The 27196-nt window shown below is 39.0% G+C and overlaps 1 protein-coding gene across 1 annotated transcript in view; it reads left to right on the forward strand.

Annotated features, from left to right (window-relative positions):
- Positions 1–27196, forward strand: part of OSR1 (odd-skipped related transcription factor 1) — a 365031-nt gene that overhangs the window by 286984 nt on the left and 50851 nt on the right. The window contains 1 exon segment of the mRNA XM_072770986.1: positions 7471–7593. The gene's annotated coding sequence lies outside the window, so the exon portion shown is untranslated.

Consider the following 27196-nt stretch of genomic DNA (forward strand, 5'->3'; position numbering starts at 1 on the left):
AACATAAGAACATTCTGGCTGTTACTTCATGTGAAAAAGAATCAAGTCTTCAGAAGTAAAATCTGCATACTGCTTGACTCTTTACTATTTTTAGTTTTTAAGTAATATATGTAGGGAGCTTATTAACAATAACAACAAACAGTTATACAGTAATCTGTTTTAATTTATTAATTGAGTCAAACATTATCACTCCTGTTTAAAAGGGGACATTGAGGCAGTTAGAGGTTAAATTTGCTGACCAGGTTCACACAGTCAATAAGTGTCAGAGCTGACACTCTGGGGAAGACACTGACACTCTGGGGAAGAGCTGACATCCAAACCAAGGTCTGGACTTTGAAGCCCCATACCACACTGCTTCTCTGAAAGCAGAAGTCAAATAACATTCTAAATCTTATAATACAAAACAGCAGTTCCTTGTTACCACCCTTCCCCACTCCTGACTTCTATCCTTCAGAAACAGCCACTTGTATTCCTTGCTGTTGTTTTCTCTGGAATTTTCTTCCATATCTCTCAGTATCAGGTTTATGCTGACTTTTTCCTCAAGGTTCCAATTTTAGATATTATTTATCTATTGCCTTAGTTCTTTGAAAGATGAGGATTTCACCCTCTCCGTACCAGCCTCCTGCCCCTGCCCTGAACACGTGTACATCTCATCTCCCCATTCCACCTTTGTATTTAAGCCACCATTTTTATTCAAACCAATATTCAGTATTTAATGGTATAGAAGTATGTAAATGTTAATAAAAGATGAGCTATACAGTATATGATTATTCATTATGTTTCTCTACAACTTTCTGTAGTCAGTAATTCCTTCTTTTGTTTCGTTCTGGTATCTGCATAACCTCCACAGCTCTTCCAACAGGGCTACCAAGCACTTCTCAATATGAACAAATACTTCAGCCTTTGTTTTTTCTTAGAGTTATTCCTTCTAGCACCATCTGTCCTGTCCTTCTCTGCCAGTCAGGATTGTTTATGCTCCAGGGCTGATGCATCACTGGTATCCTAGGATTTGTCTTGATCATCATCCTGGGAATTTCCTTCATCTGTCTCCTAAGCTGGATCCCTGGTTTCCTGGACCTTATGTCTTCCTCTTTCTTAGCTTATGACTTTACGTTGGGAGGAAATACATCTTCCAGTAGCATCCTAAGAAAAAATACGAGGCAGAAAAATGTTGTAAGACCTGGCATGTCTGAAAATATTTTTATTCTGCTCTCGTATTTTATCATAGTTTGAGTATAGATTTTCTAGATTGGATATAGTTTCCTGTTAGAATTTTAAGGCATTTCTTTACTTTCAACTGGCTCCCAATGCTACTTTTTGAAAAGTATGAGGCAATACTTTATTCCTAATTCTTTGTGTGAGAAAAATTCTTTGTATGATTTTTCTCTTCGAGAACTTTGAGGGCTTCTCTTTATCCGGAATTTTATGATGATATGCCTTGATGCATCTTCTTTTTAATTCAACATGCTGGGCAGGCAATAGTCCCTTTTGATCTGGAAAGCCATATCTCTTGGCTCAAGAATATCATATATATGTGGTTTCTGTTTTATACAGTATGTATTTTTACAGTTTCTTTCTATGATCCTTCCTTCTGGTTAGCTCATCAGTCAAATGTCAGTCTTCATGAGTTTATCTTTAATTTTCTAGCTTATTGCTTTCCTTTTCCATCCATTTTTGTGTTATACTTTCCAGATTTCTTTAAATTTAATCATCCATATATTCTATTGAATTTTAAATGCTAATTTTCAATGCTGTAAGATTTTGAGTTTCTGAGAGGGTTCTTCACTATTTAACTAGTACTTACTCTTTTCTTCATAGATTTAATATCTCTTATATCTGAGAGTATTGAGTCTTTTAAAAAAATGTTTCATGATTCCTCAGTTGTGTCTGCTTCCTCTGAGTAGCTCCCTCTCCCCCCTTTTTGGTTTAGACTCCTATTAAAAACTTACTGCAAATGTCATAGTGTGAGTGAATGGCACAGAGATTTTTTTTTTAAATTCCAGTATAGTTAACCTACAGTCAGAGATTGGTTTTCAAGTTAGCGTCCCTAAAAACCTGGTCTGAACCTGTGTATATATGTTTGGTAGCTATGATTAAGGTGAGGACAAGAGTGCTTATTAAACCTCAGACTTTGCTTTGGGATAAATGGGTGAGGACTTGGCTGTTTCATTGGGTCCACAGGATCAGTAGGTTTCTTTTCCCTTGGGGTTTATCAACTTCTCCTGAGAGAGTTCTCTATCCCCCTGTGTGGGGAGGATAAGTCTGGCTCCTGGTGTTCTGGCCACCTGGCAGAGAAAGATTGTGGGTTTTACTATTTCACCTGCAGATGTTTACTTACACTCTTATATTTCTCCTTTGGTGCCTCACTCCTGCCTTTATTTTTTTAACGTGGCCATCTATAATTTTGTATATTTACATCTTATTTTATTTTTTATTTTTATTACTTTTTTAGTCATTTGGCGTAGGGTTTTCTTTTTTATTTTATTTATTTATTTAAATTTCACTTTGCCAACATATAATATAAAACCCAGTGCTCATCTCATCACGTGCCCTCCTTAATGCTGTCACCCAGTTACCCCACCCTCCTGCCCACCTCCCCTTCTGCAACCCTGTTTGTTTCCCAGAGTTAGGAGTCTCTCATGGTTTATCTTCCTCTCTAATTTTTCCCCACTCAGTTTCCCCCCTTCCCTTATGATCCCTTTCACTATATATTATATTCCACATATGAGTGAAATCATATGATAATTGTCTTTCTCTGATTAACTTATGTCACTCAGCATAATACTCTTCAGTTTCATCCATATTGATGTAAATGGTAGACACTCATCCTTTCTGATGGCTGAGTAATATTCCATTGTGTATATATACCATGTATTCTTTATCCATTCATCTGTTGAAGGACATCATGGTTCCTTCCACAGTTTGGCTATTGTGGACATTGCAGGTGTCCCATTATTTCACTATGTGTGTATCTTTGGGGTAACTGAGTGTAATTCCTGGGTTGTAGGGTAGCTCTATTTTTAACTTCTTGAGAAACCTTCACACTGTTTTCCAGAGTGGCTATACCAGCTTCCATTCCCAACAGTGCAAGAGGGTTCCCCTTTCTCTGCATCCTTGCCAATATTTGTTGTTTCCTGTCTTGTTAATTTTAGCCATTCTCACTGGTGTAAAGTGGTATCTCATTATGGTTTTGATTTGTATTTCCCTGATGACAAATGATGTGGAGCATTTTTTCATATGCTTGTTGGCCATGTGGTAGGTCTTCTTTGGCAAAATGTCTGTTTATGTCTTTTGCCCATTTCTTGACTGGATTGTTTGTTTTTATTGGATGTTGAGTTTGATAAGTTCTTTATATATCTTAGATACTAGCCCTCTATCTGATATATCATTTGCAAATATCTTGTCCCATTCTGTAGGTTGCCTTTTAGTTTTGCTGACAATTTCCTTTGCTGTGCAGAAGCTTTTCATCTTGATGAAGTCCTAATAGTTCCATCTTTGCTTTTGTTTCCCTTGCCTTTGTAGGTGTGTCCTGCAAGAAGTTGCTATAGCCAAGGTCAAAATGGTTGCTCCTGTATTCTCCTCTAGGATTTTGGTGGATTCCTCTCTCACATTTAGATCTTTCAACTATTTTTAGTTTATCTTTGTGTCTGGTGTGAGGGAATGGTCCAGTTTCATTCTTCTGCATGTGGCTGTCCAATTTTCCCAGCACCATTTATTGAAGAGACTGTCTTTTTTCCATTGGATATTCTTTCCTGCTTTGTCAAAGATGAGTTGACCATAGAGTTGAGGATCCATTTCTGGGTTCTCTATTCTATTCCATTGATCTATGTGTCTTTTTTTGTGCCAATACCACACTGTTTTGTTGTAATGCAGCTTGAAATCAGGCATTGTGATGCCCTCCTGCTTTGGTTTTCTTTTTCAACATTCCTCTGGCTATTCAGGGTCTTTTCTGGTTACATATAAATCTTAGGATTATTTGTTCCAACTCTGTGAAGAAAGTCCATGGTATTTTGATAGGGATTGTACTGAATGTGTAAATTGCTCTTCACCTTTGTCTTTAACTGGACCTTGGGACCTCAAGTCCAAAGTATCTCCAGAGTGGAAACCTGTTTTATACCTGGTGAGAAGAAAGGTGATTGTTTAGTTGTGTGGGCTGGGGAGGATTCTGGGGTCTACCAACCAATCCTCCTGTTTTCAGGCTCAACCAACCCTGCAGCCTTTGGGGATACTTGACACCCTCCCATCTCTTTATCTTTCCAGAGTTGTACTAACTGAATCAGTCAGCATCCTTTGGCTCCATAGACCCTTGACTGGCCATCAAACTTTAGTTACCACTTGCTTATCTGTTTCCTATTTCCTAAATTCTGTTGACTATCTCTTGTTTGCTATAATCCCCTCTTTCACCTGCTTTGTCATTTGGGGTTTATATCTTTTGTGATGTTGGAGGAAGGAGCAAAGATAAGTACCTATTTGGTTTTTAGCCAACCTCTTCATCCACATGCTGCTGATTTTCTACATCTGAAAGACTGGAAATATCAGCTCTGCATCCCTTGCAGGATCATTTCTATGGTTCACCAAAGGGTCTCCTGCACATATACATTAGAAAACAATTCCTGATGTTCAGGGCTTTGGGGATATAAAAGATGCATTGGACCCACTTTCTGCCTTCAGCAGAGGAATAACAGACCACTCCTGCAAATCAGAAGATATACCACATTGGCAGGAAAGGTGAAATTTCTGGTGCTGGGAGGTGATATGGAGCCACAGAGTATGTAAATTTGGAGCTGTGCCCTGAAGTTAGGGCTGGGGTCTGTAGGTGAAGAGGTGGATAGAACATTCTAAGTGGTAGGAGGATTCAGTAAATGTAAAGAGAGAGAATTCACAAAGCAGTAGGGAAGAAGTAGGGCAGAGCTCTTGTGAGCCTGCTTGGGAAGATGAGACAAGAAAAAACATTAGAAACAGATGGTAAAGAAGCTCTCTTGCCAGAAGAGGAAGTGTACCCGGAAGTCTAGAGGCATGATCTCCTTCAGTTTTGTAAGGAGGTAAAAGGGTACTTACATTTTCTCCTGGCTTCAACTCTCGAGGTTGAAAAATGCCAGTAATGTTCATCCAAAGGCTGGAGTCAAGAGGAAGCAGCTGCTTCAGCTGCTGTAGTTTCCTGCTGGGCTTTGTGGATAGACCAGGGTGGATTCATTGTCATGGGGACATCCCAAGAGAGATGACATGTGTCAGCAAAATCTGATGTGTGATTGTCAACATTTTGCTGAAGGTGAACTGAAGAGCCCCCATTGAGGGCCCTTGACAGATGGAGGAAGGGGAGCCTAGCAAAGTGAAGGAAGATCAATGGGCAGTATAAAGTTGGTCAGAAAGGTTCAAGTGTTCTGTGCTCTCACGGACATGTGGGTATGGTGGTGGTTTGGCAATATATATCTTAAGAGGTTTATTATTTTTCCTCCTCTTACACTATGACTATGAACAAGTTGCTTTCTTTACAGAGGTTTGGTGAAAAATCAAGGAGCAAACTTCTGGTTGCACATGGTAAATCGGATAACTGATCCCTCCCCAAACTCAGCCCGAAACCCTAGGACTCAGCTGCTCAACCTCTCAGATTTCACCACATCAGTGTCAGGAGTCTGCTTAGAATCATAAAAGTAAATATTCTGCATACTTTGGCAGAGGGTGTAATTAATGCTTGTATTAGTGGCAAAAGGAGAGAGAAACGTGTTCTTTTTTTGTCAAAGGCAACCCAAGAATGTTTGTGAGGTAGAGCAAGCTTGGTGAAGAGTCATATGTTGAATGTCTAATTTTCTAGGATGTTCAGATTCTCCTGGATTTCCAAATAACTGCTTGTAATGGCAGGCATTAATGCTCTTCCTTCCTTCCCGAATTAGTTTTTGAAGAATGGAAGTGAGGTCAGCTCTGTTCTTTGCGATCACAAACATCCCTATACCATAGTTCACATAGAAAGAGCTCAGTTTAAAAATGATAACAGTCTGAATACTTTTTTATATAACCGTGTTTTAGAATTATGATTTAAAAGAATGCAAAATTGCCCAGACAAATGAAAAAAAAAAGTCATAGTAAATAATGCAGTATTAGATTCTAATACAAAGTATAAAATAAATTTCTAGGTTTATACTGATATAAATTAATGATTGAACAAAACAAATGGGGAAGAGTAGACAAATATCCCATGTAGAATTCCAAATAATTTATGTAGACAGTCTGCCCTCAAGGAGGTGTAAATAGTGACTTCCTTTCAAAGATTACAGTATGAAAAAGGGAGAAGATAACTTTACAGTGGAGAAACCTGACAAACACTACTTCAGCTAAGTGATCTGGGCTAATGTTCTTCATGGGTCCAGTAGCCTACTTTTACCATAAATAAACGATTAAAAAAAATAAGGATTAGCAGCAGCAACAGAAATTGGCTAGTTAGCCGGCAAAATTCTGTTTTGTATACTAGCTTTATAAGAGAGTGTAAGGTTCAAGAATCTATTATAAATAGTTGCCTTGGGCATTTTTAAATTCCTCATATACTGTAGTGTGGGAATTTGCAGCAAAGTCAATTAAATGGTCAATGAGTGTTTCTTTAATTGGCTAAGCATAGTTCCCAACAATTTCATTGGTAGAAATAGTAGTTATCTTCTAAATGATATATCTTTCTAAAACACATAGTGTTGCTTTTCATTGAGAATAAGACTCAAATTGTTGCCATGGCAATCACAAATCCTTTAAAATCTGGCCTGAAAAAAAAATAAAATAAAATCTGGTCTGAGTGACCTTGACAATCTCATTCTCTGTATGTGACTCTACAATATTTACTGATCCCTCCAAAATTCTTGAACTTTCTTGCCTTCACACTTCTGTTTATTTGCATTTTCTCAGCCCAAGATGTTTTTTTTTTCTCCCTTGTCTGATGAAAATCCTCCAAAACTAGATTCAAAGCCAGTCTCCTCTGTAGAGCTAACCATTTGTTTCCACCTAGCATTAACTCTACCCTGTATTTGGCACAGGTAACTGTGTAGCTCTAATGTAGCACTTTAGAAAGCTATGGGTTCTAGTTTAGGTGGGTATATTTTCTTCCCCATTTCTTGAGGACACACCTTCTTTCCTTATGCTTTTTTGAATCTTCTGTTGGCCTTATTAGGGACTCATAGTAAGGAAGTACTCAAGAAATATTCATTTAATTCAGTAAGTACTCAAGAAATAGTCATATAATTTAGTGGTTCTAGAATTGGGGTGCACAGCAGAAGAATATGGAATACTTTTTCAAAAATGGCAATGCATAGACCCTACCCAGAACAATTCAATTAGAACTTCTAGGAGTAGAGCCCAGGCATCAATATGCTAACAAGCTTCCTCAGGGATTCTAATGTGCGTCCATGTAATTGACGTGGGCAGGAGGATCTCAGAAGTGAGAGCGGCACTAAGGGAGGTTAGCTCTCACAGCCCTCCCTGAATTCACAGTTCTGCCCTTGATCACCAACATCTCTGAAGACTCATCACTGCACCTGGAAAAGCTTTTGGCTTCACTATGACTTTGAAGTGAACTTTAACTTCTAAAGAAATCTGTGATGACACAAAAGGCAGGTAAGATATATAGTTGAAAGATCAGCCCCCACATGTGGAAATGGTTTGTTACACTCTGGAATGTACCTGTGAAAAAATGGAGCTTTGAAAATGTTAGTAGCAGATGCTTCTGTTCATCCCCATGCAATTTACTGATTATGATGTGCAATCACTTCCTCTCACATTCCAAGTCACTTGTCTCCTGGAGGTGTTTCCCTTAATCAGGACTGCAGTGCTAACATGTGGATTGGCCAGACTACCCTCTCTATGCAGGGATGCTTTGTGGACGTGTGCCGCAGGCTCTCATGAGTTGCTCCCTGTCCTATGGTTACAAGTGTGATGGCTAAAGTGAGAGCTAGTCTCTCTGAGATGCCGGGATGCTTAGTTCCTACAAAGCAAAGCTACTGGCTCTCGGGTCAGTGTTTCTCCAACTTGAGCATGCATCTGAATCACATGGAGGGCTTGTTAAAACACACATTACTGGACCCCACTCCCAGAGTTTCTGATTCAGTAGGTTGGGGATAAAACCTGGAGAATCTGCATTCCTAAGTTCCTAGGTGATTTTAAGGCTGGCCATGCTTTGAGAACCAGTGTTCTAGGTAGAAGAGCAGAAAGGTAATGATAAAGGAAGTAGAAAAAAAACAGAACTGATTTGGTTTTTAAAGGGGTGTGCACCAGTGAGAATGGGGAAAATTAACAAGGCAGGAAACAACAAATGTTGGAGAGGATGCGGAGAAAAGGGAACCCTCCTACACTGTTGGTGGGAATGTGAACTGGTGCAGCCACTCTGGAAAACTGTGTGGAGGTTCCTCAAACAGTTAAAAATATACCTGCCCTACGACCCAGCAATTGCACTGTTGGGGATTTACCCCAAAGATACAAATGCAATGAAACGCCGGGACACCTGCACCCCGATGTTTCTAGCAGCAATGGCCACGATAGCCAAACTGTGGAAGGAGCCTCGGTGTCCAACGAAAGATGAATGGATAAAGAAGATGTGGTTTATGTATACAATGGAATATTACTCAGCTATTAGAAATGACAAATACCCACCATTTGCTTCAACGTGGATGGAACTGGAGGGTATTATGCTGAGTGAAGTAAGTCAGTCGGAGAAGGACAAACATTATATGTTCTCATTCATTTGGGGAATATAAATAATAGTGAAAGGGAAAATAAGGGAAGGGAGAAGAAATGTGTGGGAAATATCAGAAAGGGAGACAGAATGTAAAGACTGCTAACTCTGGGAAACGAACTGGGGGTGGTGGAAGGGGAGGAGGGCGGGGGGTGGGAGTGAATGGGTGACGGGCACTGGGTGTTATTCTGTATGTTAGTAAATTGAACACCAATAAAAAAAAATAAAAAAAAAATAAAATAAAATAAAATAAAGGGGTGTGCATTAAGGTTATGAATGCATATAAAGGCTGAGAAGAGAGAGGAATGGCTGTGATTCTTACTGTTTTAAGGATTATTCTGTGGCTAACCTATGTTACCTTCTAGCAATGAGGACTAAGGAGTAAATGTGTACAAGATTTTCAGCCACAGGCTGCTCTGAGTTATGAGTTTGTGGATGAAGTTACGCCATGAGATGAGAATTTAGAGGGAGGTTATGTCTCTGCCACAGAATTTTTTTTAAATCACAAGTGTGAAGCTTCATCACTGTATAAAACAGACTTTTCTAATAAGAAAACCAACTTTGCTGACCACAGCCCTTCCCAGACATACAAAGCTCACAGCCTTTGCCTGAACCCCTAGTAGGGCAAGCCCTTGGCTGCATCCAGAAGGTGCACACTGCAATAGGAAGAGAGGACAGAGGAAAAATAAAGGGGGGTAGGTGGGTCTCTTACTTACAGCTTACATTTGTCTATACTGTTTCTATCAAGTAATAACTCTCTTCTGGGGTATTGAATGGGTGCTGAAAAAGCCCACAGACAAAAGATGAATCAGCCCTATATTTTCTCAGTGTCCCAGCATAACTCACTGCCTGCTGCGAAAGCAGGAAGTCCTGTGTTAGGCTGTGACTGGGAAGAAAAAAAATAAGTCCAAAGAGATGACCATCCGTCAAGAAGCTACAGAGTATTTTGTGAATTCGGGAAAGACAGATCTGACAAACCAAATGCAGAGTAGGGGAAAGAGAGAAGCAGGGTGTTGGGGGAACAGATTCATGTACAGAGTAAACAGCTAAGCTGATGCCAACCAGATAAGGAGGCAAATTTTTAGATTTCTGGTAACAAAAGAGCAGAACTTTAGGCTTGATCAAGGTTGTGTTGGGTCTTCAAATAGCCTTTTCAGCTTTTCTTCCCAAGCTAGTCTCCATAAATACCTATATTTAAGTAAGCTAGTCTCCATAAGTACCTTTCTTACCCAGTAGCATGTAGAGTGTTCCCTGATACATAAGATGGGGTGGAAGGGGCTGCAAGCTCTAACACCAAACAGTCAAGGGATTTGGGAGAATAGTTTCTACACTTTGGCCACTGGGGGGAAACATGTTTGTTGGGCAGGGAGAAGAAAAGTAGAGCCTCTAAGGGGTGCCGGAGCCCTTAGGAATTTCAGCTTAATCTCTCAATTGTATGGGAGCCTCTCACTCTCCTGGAGTTTAGTGCATATGCTCAGAGTCAAGATCAGTGCGGAGGCCCCCATCAGCTACTTCTCTTTCCCCTCTCTGCAGGTGAAAACATCCCTGTGCAACATCCCCTCCTTATTTAGGAGATCCTCCACATCTGTCTGTTTTTTGCCCAGCAGAGGGTATAGGATCTTTTTAAATGATATTTTTTTAAATACTAGGGTCCTCTTTTGAGGACCCATTAGGGGAGATATTTAGATATTCTTTCCATTGGCACCTTATGATCTAAATTCTTGCCTGTTAAATGCAAAAAACCAAAAAATTCCTAAAGAATTATTTCTTTAAAAGGACCCAACTTAAATACATCTGTGGAAACTAAGCATAATTTATTTTTAAATTAGGTTAAAAATGTTTGCAGTGTATGCCCAAACTTTTCCAGATGTTAAAACAAGTAAACACTATTAGATCAAATTTAATTTGGTTTGGTGTTTTAATCAACTTTTACCTTGATTTTCTTTTTTCTTTTTATTTTTTTCTTATAACAAGATTTACTCCTGTGTCGGAGGTGGTCTTAAAAGTGTTAATTTTAGCTTTTCTTTACAACACAAATACATGCACCAAGGCATTTTCTTATTATAAACTGAGTTAGATAAACTTTCAGCGTAGCTTTGCTTCATTAAACCAGGAAGTTTATACACCCTAACAAAAAAAATATGTATTTCCATTTGATGTTGGCATCAATGGTGGTACTGTGTATAATGTTGTTAGTACTGGTAGCTGGAATTCTCCATGGGGGACTGATGAAAGACAGATGACAATAAAAAGGGCATCAGAAACCCAAAATAAAATGTGAGATGTGGCTTTAGAAGCAAGGGCACTGTTTCCTAAGGCAGAAATTATTTCTTGGGATGTGGCCTCGACGACTCAGGGGGAACTGAGATTGGGGTTTCCTGTGCAACATGGCAGTCAGTGGACGACACTGGACAGCTGGGGAGAGGAAAGGGTGTTCCCATCTTCTGGATTTGCAAAGAGAAGAGATGATGTATGGAATGTGTGGTACTCTATGTTATTTTTCAAGAGCAGCCTTCTGAATTGCTTTGAATGTCATGAAATGTGCTGATGAAGCTCCCATTTAGGGGGATTGAATGCACAAATTATCGTTTACCGAGTAAAATTAGAGGGGTGGGCCAAGGTGGGAGTTGACATTTGATCCTTATGAAAGCAAGCCTAGTTTGAGGAAGATTCTTCAGGATTATCTGTGTTCATAAAGGCACATGAATGCATGTGTCTAAGCATGTATTTTAATCATGCATATCTATGTGTGATAAAATAATAAAAGGTAACATAAAGGACTCTCACCTTTCTTTTCATGCTAAAGATAATTTCCTCTGCAAGTTCTATTCCTGGTGTTGTTGCACAGATGTGGATAATAGATGAGAAGGAGAAGTAAAAGCAACCAAACCAATTTAAATAAGTTGCTTTGGAAAGTACAAAGAGGACTTTCAAGAGAAGATAGATTATAAAGGTGTGAGGAGGTGGGCAAGAGTGACAAGGTGCAACTCAGGACAAATTCTGGAAAACTTTTGGGGATGTATTTTGAAAGAGGGAGAAAGACTAGGACATGTCATCATTTTTGGATGAAAAGGACTTTGGGGTATAGACAGCAAGGGGAGGAATAAATAATTCTGTAGTGTGCTATGAACAGGTTTTGGAAAGCCTTACTCAGTGTTCTAGGGAAACCCCCAATAATCAAGAACTATTCTTTGGTATTCTCATAAACCCCTTTCTTTCCATGTTTTCTTTATGGCACAGTTGAGTGGTCTTCATTTTTAAAATCTCTTTCCTTGGATTCTCAGAACCTCTACTAGATTGCACATTCCTAAAATTCTGTAAAAAACTCATCTCCATTAACTAGGATTGCATTTGGCTACATGTGCTAGATTATCACCTTTATTTTTTTCTCACATAGCAAGTAGTCTGGATATTGTTAGTTTGGGGATAGTGCAACTTCCCAAGGAAATATCCCTGTCTTTCCCACCCTGTGGTATTTTTTCAAAATGGCTGTTTCATTTCCAGGCATCAGAAGTGTGTTCTAGGTGGAAGCAAGGTAAAGGAGTAAGGACAAAAGGCATATACCAGCTGCATTTATCTCTTTAATCAGAAAAACAAACTTTCCATAACTGATAGACTGCCCCTTAAATTCCATCCACAATTGTGTCTCCTTGGACAATCCCTAGTTACAAGTGAGCCTGAGAGACAAAGCATTTTGTCCCCACTTCTCCAAACAAAATTGGGATTCTGCAAAAAGGGGAAGGAGGATAATAAATATTCAGTGGGCTATTAGTAATGTCTCCTGTATATCCAGCTTGTTAGGTAAGGCTGGATATACAGACAGAGGTTGGTGGAAACATTGACCAAGTTCTTCCCATATCCACTTACAAAAATAAATATCTAGTCTGTGATTCTCACTGTTAGACTTTTCATGTCTTTCAAAGTGTACTAGATGATATTGCTAATTTTATATGCCCTATGTTAATTAGATCAAGGTGGAGAAGGCTGCTTTCCTCACCAAATGAGATCTTTGTGCCAAACCAAGAAAGTGAGGCCTCCTATTTTGTCAGAGCAAATAAACTTTCTTATTGATCATAACCTAGAGTACGTACCCTTATGGATACGGTATCTGTTTGTAGTAGAAGAGATCACTCTCATGGCAGAGAAGTGGGGAAGGGGATTAGGGTTGGAACCTCCTTTGGCTTTTCTAGTCATACTAAGTAACTACTTTGCTAACATGGAGGCGCATACAATTTTCGTCTCAGTTTCCTTTGATATGGTGGGCCTTTGCAAACCTACTTATACTTTTTTTTAAAAAAGATTTTATTTATTTATTTGGTGGGGGGTGGAGAGAAAGTACACAGTGGGGTGTGGTGAGCAGAGAGAGAGGGAGAAGCAGACTCCTTGCCGGACAGGGAGCCCAATGCTGGGCTTGATCCCAGGACCGTGGGACCATGATTGGAGCTGAAGGCAGACACCTAACTGACTGAACCACCCAGAACCCCTATACTTTTTAACCTGAGTAAAAAAATGTCATATTTTTTCTTTGTGAGAAGTGGATCCTAGTCTAATTGGCAGGCCTCTGCTGTGATCAACAACAATCACTTAGAAAAGCCAGATAAAATACACGCATCATATTTTAAAGACATTGGAAAGCTATGGAAACAATGAAAACTAGATGGACTGAATTTTCAGGCAGTAGATGACCATTTGGAGAGAGCTGAAGATCAGCAGTTGATTCATTCCCCCCAGGGAGGATGTATCGATCTTGGTACCGGCTATAAATTAAGGATCACGGCACTGTTGCTGGGGCAAAGGAAAACCGGAAAAGCTGTTCATGGTCTCATGAGGCTAAAGTGAACAGCGTTGATGTCTTGAGAGGCTTCAGGTATATGGTTATTTCCCCCCATAACACACTTGATGAATTTAAGGCCATCTGTGAAGTTAAAAAGAGAGAGAGAGAGCACAGGGGAGGGGGTAGTGAGAGAGAGAGAGAGAATCCTCAAGCAGACTCTCTGCTGAGCACAAAGCCTTACACAGGGCTCAATCTCAGGACCCTGAGATCATGGCCTGAGCTGAAATCAAGAGTTAGATGCTTAACCCACTGAGCCACATAGGCACCGCCCCCGCCAACCAAAAAAATTCTTAAAACATTTGGGTGTTAGAAACTAATGCAGTCCCTAGTTCTTAAAAGCCAAGAGCTACCACAGGGAGTTAGCTAGAAAAAGAAACCAGCAAGAGGAGTGGTAAATTAACACTGGCACTAACAGGCACTTTCTCCTTGGGGACTTTCATCAAATCCCAAGAAAAAGATTTGAAATCCAGGCCCAGAGAAAGACTTGAAATCCAGGCTTGGTTCCTGACAGAAGGCTGCCACAGAGGACAGAAAAGCAACAAAGGTTTTGGTGATCATCTGCTATGGGAGTATCAAAACTGAGAGCCTTTTCCACAAGATTCATCACCCCTCGGTATATTTATGAAATTTTGAAGCATAGATTGGGGAAGGAAGCTACAGATTAACCTTTTATCTTCTAGACTGGAGGACAAAAAGAATTATAAGGCCATTATAATTAAGATTGTGGTATCAGTATAAGCAAAGACACATTCAATAATGGAACAGAATAGAGAACAGACTGGTGTGTGTGTGTGTGGTCATCTGATGTATGACCCATTTTATTGCTCTACCCAAGATTCTTTTTTTTAAAGATTTATTTATTTATTTATTTATTTATTTATTTATTTATTTATTTATGATATACAGAGAGAGGGAGAGAGAGAGGCAGAGACACAGGAGGAGGGAGAAGCAGGCTCCATGCCAGGAGCCCGACGTGGGACTCGATCCCGGGACTCCAGGATCGGGCCTTGGGCCAAAGGCAGGCGCTAAACTGCTGAGCTACCTAGGGATCCCTCTACCCAAGATTCTAAACATTATCTGTTAGATCAAGCTTGAGAATCATGTTGTTCAAGAATCCCACATACTTGCTTTTTTTGATTAGAGTAGTTTCTGAGAGAAGTATGTTAAAATCACCCTTTCTAGTAGATTTTAATAAGATTTACTTTATAATTAAGTCATAGTGAGTTTTATGTATTGTGGACATGTTGGGAGAGGAATGCTGTAGATGTCCATTCCTTTATCTCTCTTTGTTATATCCCAGTAGATTTTCTCCACTCTAACTTCCAAGGAATTACTCTTTCTTCAGAATATTATGTCTAGCTTTTTCTAATTTTTTATTTCAGTTCTAATTTTCTCATGGTTTTTAATGCCTACCTTTAATCTTCCGTAGTTTTTAATTCTTCCATCATGTTGGCTTCTCCTTCGGCTCTTTGAGAATTTTAAACATCCAGTATTTATTTTAAAGTCTTTTCCAAATACCTCAATCATCTCTATATTGTCAGGAGTAAATAGTCCCATCTGTTCCTGCTCTTGACTTCCTTTCTTGGCACTGGAATCCTCTTTCCTTCATTTTTCCTCCCTTCCCATCTAGTGTTGGAATGACCAAGTTTTCTTTATTTTACCTTGTCTCGTGCTCCCTTGGGTTGGAAGTTTTATTTTATGTTTTTATTTTTGAGATGGTTACACTTAAAATTTTAACATACAGCAATTAATGCGAAATGTCATTCAGAGCAGATCGGCATCACTTCAAAACTACGTGGGAACACTTAAGCCATGTTGGAAGCTTAAGTGGTAGCGAAATTTCCCTCACATCGTAAACAACTAGAAACCTGGATAACATATATGAAAATAACTGTTTTCAGAACTGTATTACATTCCCGGAGAGAAAGAAGAAAAGCAAAATGAAAGTAATGAGCATCCTGACTTTCTCCCTGGAGACATTTTATGTCTTGAAGAACAGGAGGGAGAACCCAAGCAGAACACGGTGATGTTGCTGAACTGTGAAGACACAGGTTGGAGTAGTGGAAGCTGATGGAGCTGGAATTTGATGCACAGAATACAGCAAAGGACAAAAACCACAGATGGAAAAGAGTTGCAGAAATATGCACAGAGGTTCTCTCTTGAATATTTTCTTGAGTACCAAGCTGCATAGAGTAGCAAGCCATGAGGACAAACAAAGAGCAACTATTGGAGAGTTGTCAGTTGAATTAATGCCAGAGATCAACAGATAGACTGGAGAGAATTCAAATTCCAGCCAGTCAGAGTGGAGAGGCCGGGTAGATAACCCAATTCCTCAGTATATTTTTTGTTTCACGAATGATGACTTTTAATAAAGCATCCTACACTTGCAGCTCTCAAAATCATAGTGGTTCTCTCCTTTGTTCTTGTAAACTGTTAATAAAATGGTAATCATTGCTGAAAGGGCCAACTTCAAATACAACTCCTGTGATTTCTATTGCCATCTATATGTGATGGATCCTGAGTCTTCTATTCCTTCCACCTAGATTCAAAGATCTATTGGACATCTCTGCTCAGAAGCTTCTCAAAGGAATGGAGCTTATCAAATTATGCAAGAATGAGTTAAATGAACTATTGTACTATCGTATATAATTTACTAATTCTTTCACGTGTTTATGTTTTATCTAACTACACTGAAAATCATTGAGGTCAAGTATCTGAGTTGTATCCTGGCTATATTGCTTCCTGTATTACCTCGAGCAATGCTTGTTTTCTCACATATAAACTAAGGATAAACACTTCTCAGACTTTAAGGACCAAAACTGACCAATGAGCTAGAGTATGTTCAGTGCTTTGTAAACTGTAAAGGATTATGGAACTGTAGGATGTTATTACATTCCAGCATTCCCCAACAGCACAACCACCCCTCTACTTTCCCTATACCCATGAGAGCACTAGGCATAAAGAAGGTGCTCAATAAATGTGTGGATACATGTGAATGAGTCGTTAAGAAGTTGTATGAGGGGCGCTTGGGTGGCTCAGTCAGTTAAGTGTCTGCCTTGGGCTCAGGTTGTGATCCTTGGGTCCTGGGATGGAGCCCTGCATCAGGATCCCTGCCCATCTGGAAGCCTGATTCTCCCTCTGCCTCTGCCTGCTGTCTTCCCTGATTGTGTGCTCTCTCTCTCTGACAAATAAATAAATAAAATCTTAAAAAAAAAGAAATTTCGTGATAAGATGGGGAATACTCTCTCAGAGTTGGTGAATCCAATTCTAACTCAGGGGAGGGGATTCCCCTACACATAACACCAAGCAATTATCAGACACCAGAAAGCTATCTGAGACTTCAACTCAATTCTGACACTACCTGGAGAGAGCGTCAGATTCCACAGGTTAAGGGTTCAATCCTAGGAGAATGCCATCCATCCCCAATTCAGATGCCAACACAAGCCCCAGACCATTACCTATGATTCTGACCCACTAGCTACAGACTGGAACTTCCAATGACCTCCTCCTTAGGTTTGATTAATTTGCTAGAGAGAATCACAGAACTCAGGGAAACACTTATGTTTACCAGTTTATTAAGGATATGAATCAATAGCCAAATGGAAGAGATGCATAGAGTAAGGTATGGGGAAAGAGTGCTCCATATCCTCTCAGGGTGCACCACTCTCCCTAACTTTCACCTGTTCACCAATCAGGAAGTTCCTGAACCCAGTCCTTTGGGGTTTTATGGCAGCTTCATTACACAGTCACGACTGGCCTTCAACCCCCACTCTTCTCCCCTCCCCAGAGGCCAGGAGGTGAGTCTAAAAATTCCAACCCTCTAAGTACATGGTTGGGCCCCCTGGCAAACAGCCCCTTTTCCCCCACCCTTGATTGGGATACAAAAGTCACCTTAAATAACATAATAAAAAACAACTTCAAAGTTCTTATCACTGGAAATTCCAAGGATTGTAGGAACTGCAAGCCAGGCAAAGACCAAATACATGTGAGAAATATACTCTGATCATCTGAATGGCCCAATATGTATTTCTTATAAGTCACAATATTGCAGACACTAAACCAAGACTAAGAGAGACTAGCTCCACTGTCATCTGTACCACTAACTTCCTGTGTGAGCTCTGGCCATCGCCTCACTTTTTGGCACGTATTTTTTAACCCAGATAATCTCTAAGAATTCTTTCTGTTCTGCTAGCCTTGAAATAGAGTTAATGTATCAGAATTAGTCAAAAGACTGTAGATCACTACGGTCCCACATACTTCCTGTATTGCCAGATCAATATTCTCTTTCTGTGTGTTCTACTTTCTCTACACTCTGAGGTGAGAAACTGGAGTGTGATAGTGGATACTCCATTGAAATCTCCACAACAGAAGGAAAACAAATGTGCAATGCCCTTTGGCCTCTCGTGACTGGCAGTGCTAAGTCCTGGTCTCTCCATCTCTATTCCTCACAGTGGACAACTGAGAAAGCACAGCCAGTTGGCCACTCTGTAAGCTGGTCAACAAATTTCTTGACTTTGGAAGATGCTTTCCTCTTACTTCTCCCAACAGGGAGGGGTTGGGACCTGTTTCTGCCCCAGGTGTGGGGCGCTCACCACGTCCACTCTTGTGCATCTCTCCTCAAGACTCATATTTAACTCCATCCAGTCTTGGCTTTGCCCATCTAGATGGCCATTGACCAACTTTCTGTTTGACTTCTATTTGTACTCAAGGTGGAAATGAGGGTGCCACAAGCAAAGGGTCTTCCAGTTCTGGGGCTGTTTCCAAAAATAAAGTTACTGTGATACTTTATTCAGCAGGCACAGGACAGAGCAGTCACGGTATTCAGTGGCCTTCCACCTCCTGGCAGCCTCTAGCCGGTAGACTGCAGGGCCCCTGAAGGCCATGTGATGAAATGTGGTTCTCAGGGTCTTCTCAAACGTTTATACACTCACCATAAAATAAACTGCCTCAGGATGCCACTTTCCTCCAGCACCTCCCAGGGCTTTCAGAGGCACTGGTGACATACAGATGGCTCTTGAACTTTCCTCTCTCAACTGCTGTTTCCTAGCAGCTCTGGTTTGGAACTTTTCCCATGTGCTTCAAAAGTGTCCTTCTCTGCTCTGCTTTTAAATTCAAAAGCCATAAAAATTTGCAAAACACTTTTTTTTCATTTAGAGGCAAAAAAATTTAATGTGTCTAACCCCTCCCTTTTTTATGTCCACCATTTATTTCCCTCCTCCCTCTCAAATATTACCTGTGATCAGGGATCCAGAAGCCTTCAAAGAAGGAATGAAAAGAGAGGAAACAGAGTTGATAGGAAAAAAAAAAAAAAAAAAAAGATCACTGCATTTAGATATTGGCCTTAAGATACCAGCCTCCCAAGAAACTTGGGTTCTTGGCTACTAGGTGCCCTGTACTGACATTGACCCAATGGGTCTGCACCCAAACTTAGGGTCCCACAATAATCTAAACCTGGCAGCAGCTTTGGTGCCATTTGTCATGAGTAAAACCAGAATTCTCTTTGGAAATTTAGACCTAGAAATTTGAAACACATATATCTCTAATGTTGATGGCAGGCTGGGGATGGTTTAGGCAGAGGGTGTATGTGTGTGGAGTGGGGAGGGGTAGTGACAGGTGTGCAGAGAGATAGAAATTAACTGGAGCCTCCTGAAATAGAGTTCACGTACCAGAATTAGTCAAAGGACTGGGTGGTCTGATGTGGCTGACATCCTGCAATAGTGGAAAGAGATGATGAAGAATTAATTTTTGCAGGGGCACACTACTCAGTTGTTGGTTACTTTTATGCATTGTGTTCTTCATTGGAAAGGAAAATTATAACCAGAAGGTGAGCCCTTTTGGAGAATGAGATAGATCTATTGTTTCTCTGTATCCTCTTAAGCTAGACAGAGGAAGTATACTTAGACTTTAGCATATGACACTCTTAATTCACTTGATGAAAAAATATTCTGATCAAAGCTAAAAGAGATTTCCTATTATAATCTTGCTGTTTTCCCAAACTAGAGATTAAGGTCCCAAACTCAGAGACTAATGACTTAATAGGCAGCTGTTTCTTCCCTGCCTGAATCTGATATATAGAGTTATTTTGTTGTTGTTTTTGTTGTTATGTTAATCTACAACTTCTTGTAAAAAAAATCTTGAAAATATTTCTAAATTATGTTATCAAACTAACTCCATATGAAGTAGAAAACTTAAGTAGGAGTAGCATTGTAATCAACATAAAATGTTTTTAGCAAACTACACACCACATAAAAGAAAGTGGCCGTAGGCCCCAAGTTTTTTCTAGTGAATTATTTCAAACTGTTAAGGATCGACTTTTAATATCCTATCTAAACCGTTCCAAAGGATAAAAATGAAGTTCTTTACAACTTTTAAAGCCAGAAAACCTCAATACTAAAATAAAAAATAGAAGAAGCTAGAGATCAACCTTACTTGTGAATATCGACTCAAAAATACCAAATATAATATTAGCTAATTAAATTTAGGTACATGTGAAAAGAACTACATGTTACCACCAAGTTGAGTTTATTCCTGAAATAAAAGGATATTTCCATTTAAGAAATCAATTGATATAATACAATTTGTTATTAGGTGAAAGAAGTAAAGCCATGTGGCCATTTCTTGGGATGTTGAAAAGGCATTGTTACAGTAGCTATTTCTATAGCAATAAAAAAGTCTTCTAGAAAACTGAATGGTAGACAATCCTTAACACAATTTTTTAAAATCTGAAAACAACAAGAATTATTGTATTTTACAGTAAAAGCTCAAATAATACTTCGTAAATGCATAGTGACTACTCTGCCTTAATTACTAAGGCTTTTGCATTATAGCCAGCAAGGGAATCAAGTGCTTTCGTCTATGTACTTTGTCAGTGTTTTTGTTGTTGTTTTAATTTCTTTCCTTGTTCATGAAAACTCTATTTGAGTTGAATTTGATGTTACTGTACTAAATGTAATAGATTAATTTGGGAAAGAATGGAAATTTTCATGATACTGTCTTCCTAAGGGTGAACTTGCTCTATCTTTCCATTTATTCAGGAAGGTTCATAATTTTTCCTATAAATACCTTAAACATGTACTGTTGTTAGATTTATTCCTAATTAAGTACTTTTTAATTTCATTGCTATTTTATTTTTTAAGATTTTATTTATTTATTCATGAGAGACACAGAGAAAGAGAGAGGCAGAGACACAGGCAGAGGGAGAAGCAGGCTCCACGCAGGAAGCCTGACCGGGGACTTGATTCCAGGTCTCCAGGATCATGCTTTGGGCTGAAGGAGGCGCTAAACTGCTGAGCCACCTGGGCTGCCCTTTCATTGCTATTTTAAATGAGATATTTTAAATGTAATATTCCTATTACATTTTAATTAGACATTGTTAATTCATAAGATTGTATTAGTCTTCTAGGGCTGCCATAACAAAATACCACATCTGAGGTGGCTTACACAACAGAAATTTATTTTCTCATAGTTTTGGTGTTAGAAGTCCAATATTAAATGCGTTGTCATGACTGGTTTCCTCTGAGGCCTCTCTCCTTGGTTGTAGATGGCCGTCCTGCACTGTGTCCTCAAGTGGTCTTTGCTCTGTGCATGCATACCCTGGTATTCTCTTTGTTGTGTGTTCTAATCTCCTCTTCCTATTAGGACACCAGTCATATTGGAGTAGGACCCATTGTAACAGCATCATTTTAAGTTAATCATATCTTTTTTTTTTTTAAATTTTTTTAAAATTTATTTATGATAGTCACACAGAGAGAGAGAGAGAGGCAGAGACACAGGCAGAGGGAGAAGCAGGCTCCATGCACCAGGAGCCCGATATGGGATTCGATCCCGGGTCTCCAGGATCGCGCCCTGGGCCAAAGGCAGGCGCTAAACCACTGCGCCACCCAGGGATCCCAAGTTAATCATATCTTTAAAGGCTTTATCTCCAAATACAGTCACATCCTGGGTCCCTGGAGGTTAGGGCTTCCAGTGTAGGAATATTGAAGGAATGCAATTTAGTTACAACAGTACTTTCTAGAAGCAGAGGAAAAGCTTTACACCTAACAACCGTCATATAAACATGGGATCCCACTGCAGCAAAGACCATTATTTATTTCTGAATGTTCATCTTTCTTATTAAAACTAATAGTTTAATATTAGTTAAATTTCAAAATGGACCACCACATTGTCTGAAAATAACATTTCCTCTCGTCCTTTCCACTTATTATTCCTTACACAAAAGCTTTTCTAGCTTTATTGCATTGGCTATACTCTCCAGGGCAATGATGAATAGAACCAGTGGATGTGACCATCCTGATCTCTTCTTTGACTTTACAAGGGCACTGCCAAAAGAAGTATCACATTAAGTGTGTTCCCTGTAGTTTGGAATAGATACTATTTACCAAACTAATATAGTTACCTTTTTAAACCCTGGTTTAACTAGCCTAACTAACTAGCCTGTTGAACAGGCTGGATTCAGGATGTCACTGGCAGAAATAGATTTCCCTTTCTTTCTCCCCTCATCACTTTTGATTAACTTAGCCCTGTTGAATAGGTCTTTCTTACCTGGGATGAAAGCATGTTTAGATTCCCAAGTTTTGCCAGTTGTCTCAGGTCATAAAATGTTCTCCAGCTACTTTAAGTTTATAAATAGTCAAGTCCAGTTAATAATAAAACTTCAGACTTTAATCCAACTTAAAATCACCCTGCTGCACATGAGGTGCATCTCAAGCTGTAAGCTCCACAGTGAGAAAAAGAGGCACCATGGCTGCTTCCTCAACTGTTTCTCCACTGTTCCTTTTCTCAGGCTCACCACTTGGTGTTTTCGTATTTCCAGGATTCGTCTAGGGTGGTAGGAAGTTAGGAAGTCTTCCTTGACTGTCATTGCTCGTCTCTGGATATGGTGAATGTTGAAAAGCTGACTTTCCTTTCCTGGAGTGCTTCTGTGACTCTTTGAAGTGATGCTTTCAGTGGGTTTCTTGCATTTAGCTCCTTTCACTCAGGCAAAGCCTTCACCACCCAATCTTTTATGATTCCATACTCAGGCTGTGGGTTTCCACTAGTCCACTACTCACTAGAGATATGCTCATCTCTTCCATCAGCCCTTTTCGACAGCATTCATTTTAGGATGGCCCATGCTTGGCTCCCTTCTGTGGGACTTTAAGCTGACCCATGAGATATACACACTTCTGTTCTCACCAAACTGGGGGAGCAGGAGCTCAGCCCATGAAGCACTGTCTCTTTTACCCTGAAGCACCTCAAGAAACAGCTCCTTGTTTTAAAAAAGAAAACCATATCTGGGGGCATCACAATACCAGATTTCAGGTTGTACTACAAAGCTGTGGTCATCAAGACAGTGTGGTACTGGCACAAAAACAGACTCATTGACCAATGGAACAGAATAGAGAACCCAGAAGTGGACCCTGAACTTTATGGTCAACTAATATTAGATAAAGGAGGAAAGACTATCCATTGGAAGAAAGACAGTCTCTTCAATAAATGGTGCTGGGAAAATTGGACATCCACATGCAGAAGAATGAAACTAGACCACTCTCTTGCACCATACACAAAGGTAAACTCAAAATGGATGAAAGATCTAAATGTGAGACAAGATTCCATCAAAATCCTAGAGGACAACACAGGCAACACCCTTTTTGAACTCGGCCACAGTAACTTCTGGCAAGATACATCCACAAAGGCAAAAGAAACAAAAGCAAAAATGAACTATTGGGACTTCATCAAGATAAGAAGCTTTTGCACAGCAAAGGATACAGCCAACAAAACTAAAAGACAACCTACAGAATGGGAGAAAATATTTGCAAATGACGTATCAGATGAAGGGCTAGTTTCCAAGATCTATAAAGAACTTAAACTCAACACCAAAGAAACAAACAATCCAATCATGAAATGGGCAAAAGACATGAACAGAAATCTCACAGAGGAAGACATAGACATGGCCAACACGCACATGAGAAAATGCTCCGCATCACTCGCCATCAGGGAAATACAAATCAAAACCACAATGAGATACCACCTCACACCAGTGAGAATGGGGCAAATTAACAAGACAGGAAACAACAAATGTTGGAGAGGATGCGGAGAAAGGGGAACCCTCCTGCACTGTTGGTGGGAATGTGAACTGGTGCAGCCTCTCTGGAAAACTGTGGAGGTTCCTCAAAGAGTTAAAAATAGACCTGCCCTACGACCCAGCAATTGCACTTTGGGGATTTACCCCAAAGATTCAGATGCAATGAAACGCCGGGACACCTGCACCCCGATGTTTCTAGCAGCAATGTCCACAATAGCCAAACTGTGGAAGGAGCCTCGGTGTCCATCGAAAGATGAATGGATAAAGAGGATGTGGTCTATGTATACAATGGAATATTACTCAGCCATTAGGAACGACAAATACCCACCATTTGCTTCAATGTGGATGGAACTGGAGGGTATTATGCTGAGTGAAGTAAGTCAATCGGAGAAGGACAAACAGTGTATGTTCTTTCATTTGGGGAATATAAATAATAGTGAAAGGGAATATAAGGGAAGGGAGAAGGTATGTGTGAGAAATATCAGAAAGGGAGACAGAACATAAAGACTCCTAACTCTGGGAAACGAACTAGGGGTGGTGGAAGGGGAGGAGGGCGGGGGGTGGGGGTGAGTGGGTGACGGGCACTGAGGGGGACACTTGACGGGATGAGCACTGGGTGTTATTCTGTATGTTGGTAAATTGAACACCAATAAAAAATTAATTTATTAAAAAAAAAAAAAGAAACAGCTCCTTGCTTTTAGACTTCTGATGGCAAGTGCCCATGGTAGGTACTAATCCTAAGTCCTCAAATCAAAGGACACATTCAGATTTTCCAGGTGCTCTTTTGAAGGTCCCCCTCATTTGGTTTGAGGTGGAAATGAATACCTTCCTCTCCCCAATGCATGCACATCAGATTACCTAGTACGAGGGTCTGACTTTTCATCCTTCTCAATAGGACAGAAAAGGAATTTGATCATCCCTTCTCCCAAGTCCATCAGTGGTGAATTGAGCAACTTGCTTTAGAATGTAAAGATACTTAAAACTTTTTGCCTTGTTCTAAGTTTCTGGAGCCTCAAACCGGAGACAACAGGAATGATTTGATGTCACGTTCTGTTATGCCAACATTTTTTCTGTTTAACAAGAATGAATATTCAACTTTAAATGATTATCTTTATTTAGTGAGATGAATATGTAATTTTTCCCTTTAACTATTTAATGAGATCATTTATAACAGTGGATTTTCTAATGCTAGACCATCCTTGTAATCCTGGGAAAGACTCTACATGTTCATATGTCGTTTATGCATATTGCTGCATTTAACTTGTTAATATTTAATCAAGAACAGTTATGATTGTATTTATCAGTTAGATCGGTCTATAATTGCATTTTCTTATACTTTTCTTATCAGATTTTTGTGCCATGGTTGTGCTAGTCTCAAAAAAGATCTTGGAAAATATCTTTCTATATTCTAAAACAATTTTTTAACAGTTATTCTTTTCTTGAATATTTCACAGTCTTACAAAATAGCCTCAGCTTGATGTCTCTATTTCTGACTACTGACTCAATTTCTTATCAGTTTCTTTGGTAGTTATCAGTCTGTTGAAATATTTATTGTGTCTTTAGTAAATTATTTTCATTCATATTTTTTCCAGAAAGTTGTCCATTTCGTCTAAATTCTCAAATTAATGTCACAAAGTTATTCCCAGAAATTTCTGAGATTACTTATATCTCCCCTGAATCTGTACAAATGTTCTATTTTTTGTTCTTAATATTGTTTACTTTTCCCTTCTTTTTATTATTCCATTTTGTTAGAAATGTGCCATTTTCTAAAAATAAATGCATTTTGTTTTAGTTATTTCTATTATAGTGAATTTACTTTCTATTTGTTAAATCTTCTCTTAAAATTTTAAGTTCTAGTTTCTTTGAGTTTTCTGCCCTTTTATAGCTTCTTTTATTTGAGTACCTACAATTTTTACTTTTTTTAAAAAAAATCATTTGAATGTATAAATTTCCTTCTAAGTACACCTTCACTGCAAACCACAAACTTTGATATGATGTGCTTTTTAGTTAGTTAGTTCAAAATATTTCATTATTTACACCATTACTTTCCCCTCAAATCCAAGAGTTATTTAGGAGTGTATTTTTAATTTTAGCATATGTAAATTTAAAATTATTTTTAAAATGTCATTCTCACATTTAACAAATTTTTGCTTAGGGAGTAGATCCATTATGATTCAAGTTTTTATTGTATGATGAGTTTTTTGGCTCAATATGTGGTTGATCTTTATAAATATTTCAAGTGTACATAAACATAATGTCTACTCTTTATTTGTTGCTGAAGAGGATTCTGCACATACCTATCAGATCACGTTTTTAATTTTTTTGTTCCCATTTTCTATATTCTCACTAATTTTATATCTAATTGATTTGTCTGGATCAGAAAGAGGTATAGTAAAACAACCAGTTTGAATGGGTGATGGCTATTAAGGAGGCACTTGTGATGAGCACTGAGTATTACATGTAAGTGATGAATCACTAAATTCTACTCCTGAAACCAATACAACAGTATATATAGCATATGTTATCTAACTAGAATTTTTTTTATTTTTATTTTTTAAGATTTTATTTATTTGTGAGAGAGAGAGAGAGAGAGAGAGAGAAACAGAGGCACAGGCAGAAGGAGAGAAGCAGGCTCCCTGCAAGGAGCTCAATGTGGGACTTGATCCCAGATCCTTGGATCACACCCTGAGCTAAAGGCAGGCACTCAACTGCTGAGCCACCTAGGCATCCCCTAACTAGAATTTAAATAAAAACTTGAAACAAAATAGAAAATAAAATAGCCATTTTGAGCAGTTGGACATGTTGGCATTGATGTGCCTTAACATGAGCTTCTTTGGGTTTATGATTCTTGATTTTCATTTAGCATCTTGTTTCTGCAAATTTCTGTCTTTCATCAAGTTTGTATGTTATACTGTTTGATACTATCTAAGAGATCCCCAGGGCCTTGTTCTTTTTAAATGTTTTCCGCTCTGTTCTTCATCTTGGGAAATTTCTATTGCTCTTTCTTCAAGTTTACCTACAATTTTTTTTTTTTTTTTTTGCCATGTCCATTCAGTCATTAAGGATACCTAGTGATTTTTTAAAAAAATTCTGAAGTGGTATTTTTCAGATCTAGAATTTCATCCTTTTTTGTTCCTATTTATATTCTATGATTTTTTTATTTCTCTGCTGAGTTTATTATTCATGAAAAGTCTGCTCTTTTACTTCACTGAGCATACTTATAAAGACTTTAAAATCCTTGTTTGTTAGTTCCAACATCTGGTTTATCTCAGTATAGGAGTTGATTGATTTTTTTGAGAATGTATTCCTTTTTTTTTTTCTTTGTATGTTAGGTTTTAAACATGATGCTTATATTTGAGTGGCATGCAACTTTGGGATAATGTGAAAATCACACATATTTATAGCTTCTATCTTGGGCTCCCCTCAGGCTCTGCATTCCTGAGGGAGATGGTACAAGGAAGCTCACAGCCTATTACTGTTTCTCCTCTAGGTAGACGTAATCAAACTCATGTCAATTAGATATGCTTATGATGTGACTCTACTGTGTGTGTATAGTTGTAACTTTTAAAAACCATTGTGTGTTGCTATTATC

Source organism: Canis lupus, chromosome 12 (genome assembly GCF_048164855.1).
Source record: "Canis lupus baileyi chromosome 12, mCanLup2.hap1, whole genome shotgun sequence".
Lineage (NCBI taxonomy): Eukaryota > Metazoa > Chordata > Mammalia > Carnivora > Canidae > Canis > Canis lupus.